Source organism: Ciconia boyciana, chromosome 3 (assembly GCF_034638445.1).
Source record: "Ciconia boyciana chromosome 3, ASM3463844v1, whole genome shotgun sequence".
Classification (NCBI taxonomy): domain Eukaryota; kingdom Metazoa; phylum Chordata; class Aves; order Ciconiiformes; family Ciconiidae; genus Ciconia; species Ciconia boyciana.
This window is the reverse complement of record NC_132936.1, coordinates 27,469,390-27,472,404: the sequence shown is the minus strand read 5'-3', so window position 1 is coordinate 27,472,404 and position 3,015 is coordinate 27,469,390.

Below are 3,015 nucleotides of genomic sequence, written 5' to 3'. Positions count from 1 at the left end.
GCTATTATTCTTTTTACAACTGCATCACATAGGAAATTCAATTAGAATTAGTTTAAACTGACTTTGAGGTTCATTACTGGTTCAACACAAAAAAATAATATAACACTAAGGTTTTCACCATAAGAGTGTTTCTTTGCACTTATTTCTCAATTAATATCATACTTTTGTCCTCTTTTTTAGTCACTTTACATTTTTATGAGGCTTTTTCTGAATGGAGTACAAAATAATAAGCCTATACCAGGATTTATAAAAAAAAACAGACTTAAATACCATTTAAAAATTGTTTGTAAATCATATGAAGGATGGTTAAAGTTAAGTGTTGCATATATATCCTACAAAGTGATTTCCTAGTTTGAAAATGCCTAAATCTACAATTGTTATTAATTTGTTTTGAGATGATAACAGGACTGGAAGAAGGAGGGGCATGGGAAGGAGTATATTTGTATGTGAGTGGGCAAAGAGAGGACTGAGAGAGGTAGAGGATGTTTTGAGCAGTTTTGGGTCAGGAGGGGGAGAACTGGCAGGGCAGATGGCTCTCTTAAAAGCAAGATGGCAGAGGAGACCTGTGTGGGATGCTGAGCAAGAAGCAGGAGTCAGAAGGGTCCAGGCATCCCCAGAGATCTGGGTAGGAGAGAGGAGTCTGGATAGTTTCAGAGAGAGATTTCTGTAGCAGGTTATGGATGTGTTTGGGGGAGAGATGAAAGCAAGGGATACTCTTTCTTCCCTCCTTTACTCATCGACTTCCTCCTTTTGTGCTCTTGCAGGGTGTAAGAACAGTGCTCCCCATTCTTCTCCTAGCAGTCCTTTCTCACCAGGAACAAGCTTAAACCATCTTCTTGGGCCTTTGGCACCTCTTGGCCAGGCTGTTTCCTTTGGGAGGAAAGCAGCAGGATGCTGCAAGGGTGGTTCTGCTGCCGCGAGTGCGTCAGGGTGAGCGTGCAGCAGGGCCAGAGGAGCTGGGCTGGACCAGGGGCAGGGCATCTTCTCAGGCAGGGCTGCAGCAGACGCCTTCCCTGCACTCTGAGCCACTGCTGCCCTCACCTCTCCTCAAGCGCATGCTAAGCTTGTTCTCCAGCAAAAATGGCTGGAACACAAATATCCTGCCTGTAAACTGACTCCCTGCCTTCCTGATTCTTTCTGTAGTGCTAGCCCTTCCCCATGGATCCTGGGTCCATGCAGAGAGAAGTGGCAGGGCTTCAGCAGCAAGCTCTGTCCCCTGCAACTGACTGCTCTCCCCACAGCAACAGCTGTAACTGGAAAGTGGAAAATGTGGGCTTGGATACTTTTGGGCCAAAGAGAGAAATCTTCTCACTTCTGGATGATGGTTTTAAATACTAGGCCACTTATATATTACTAGGGAAGAGGGTAACTCTTTCTGATATATTTTGGAAAATAAAAAACCAAAACAACAAGTTTTAGATTTTTATGAAAGAGAAGATATTTTCAGCACTATAAATCCAGAGTGCAGAAGGCACCTTCTATCAGCAGGTAACTGGTCAATAAATGTTCCAGACAGACTGTCTTTGAAATTTCCTGTCTTGGCTAATTCCAGTCTTCTCCGTATGCCATCTTCTGAACTCTTCTCCTGCGACAGGCTGGAGGCATACAGGGATGGCTTTTGATCCTGCTGTAGCAACCAGATAAATAAGTCCCTTTGGGGAACTTGGGCTGAGGCAAAGTGGAAATTAGTATAATTTAATCTTTCCATTAGGACATATCTTAAAAAGTTTTTAGAAAAGTGATTCCTTCATTTTATCTACATAGTTTCATTGCCTATGAAAATTAAATTTTATTAAAGGAAATACAATGCACCTGTCTCAGTATCACTTAGGTACTGAGAAATCAACTGCATGCTGTGAACTTCATCCAGTGGAAGCTGTTACCAATGTAGATGGCAGTTAGCCAAAAAAAGATAGAGCAATAGAGGCCCAGCCTAGCAAAAAAACCCCACATGAATCCCAAGTTACTCCAGTCTCCCAGTCACAAATGCTTCCAAGCAAGCTAAGGCCAATTTCCAGCAGACAGCTATCGTCGAGGAACACGAAATGGGAGCAGTTGATTTGAAGAGGTAGTCTAGCAGAAGGGGCTCTACTTAACTATGACTCTTAGAGCTACTGCTGCTCACAGCTCCCCAATTTCTTTGTGTTCCTCTTCCTTCTTAAAAACCATGGGCAGGACAACAGTGCTTTGCTCATTATCCCTTTTTGCAGCAGGACCTGTTTGTACTGGGAAAGGTAAAGTGACCTCTATTAACTCATGACTCAAATGAGCAGTTACTTCATCTGAGTTTTGAAATGACTGGCATTAGAAAAGCCTTTGCATCTCTCAAGGGGCTCTGTTATGTGAGCAGAGAAAGCCTGAGGTAGACCCTTCAAAAGCTCTCAACCTGCCTGGCTCAGAGTATGAGTTGACCACTTATCACTTGGAATAAGTACATCTTCATCTTTATTACGATATGGACACAAATGATGTTTCTGACAACTTCGGCATGACCTAGATTATATCCTTTTAGTTTGTCCAAAACAAACTCCCTATCTTTCTAACAATACAGGGTGTAAGTCTTGGAATTTAAAAACAAAGTTTTAATATAGTCAGATCAGGTTTGATGAAGCATCAGCATGTTTGGGTTTACCTGCAATATCTGTCTTTATAATTTAGTTCTTTCAAGCCTGGTCTCATCTGAACCACTACAGTATGTACATCAAGCTATACTGGCATGCTGTACCTGCAGAAGATTGTGAATACAGCATTCTGCTCACAGGAGTGCTGAAAGTTAAGGAACTGAGCTGCAACCATTTAAATTCATCACAAATTCATAATTATCTGTTGTGCCACATAGCATATACACCTCAACAGAGTTTATTAAAATGAAGAAAATATACAGGTAGGTTTAAGAATAATTGTTATTAAAATATATCCTACTAAATATAATGCAAAGGGTAATTTCTCTCCGTTGGATATTGTATAGTTCTTCGTAACCATGGAAGAGGAAAAGAAAACCACCCAAAATACTTG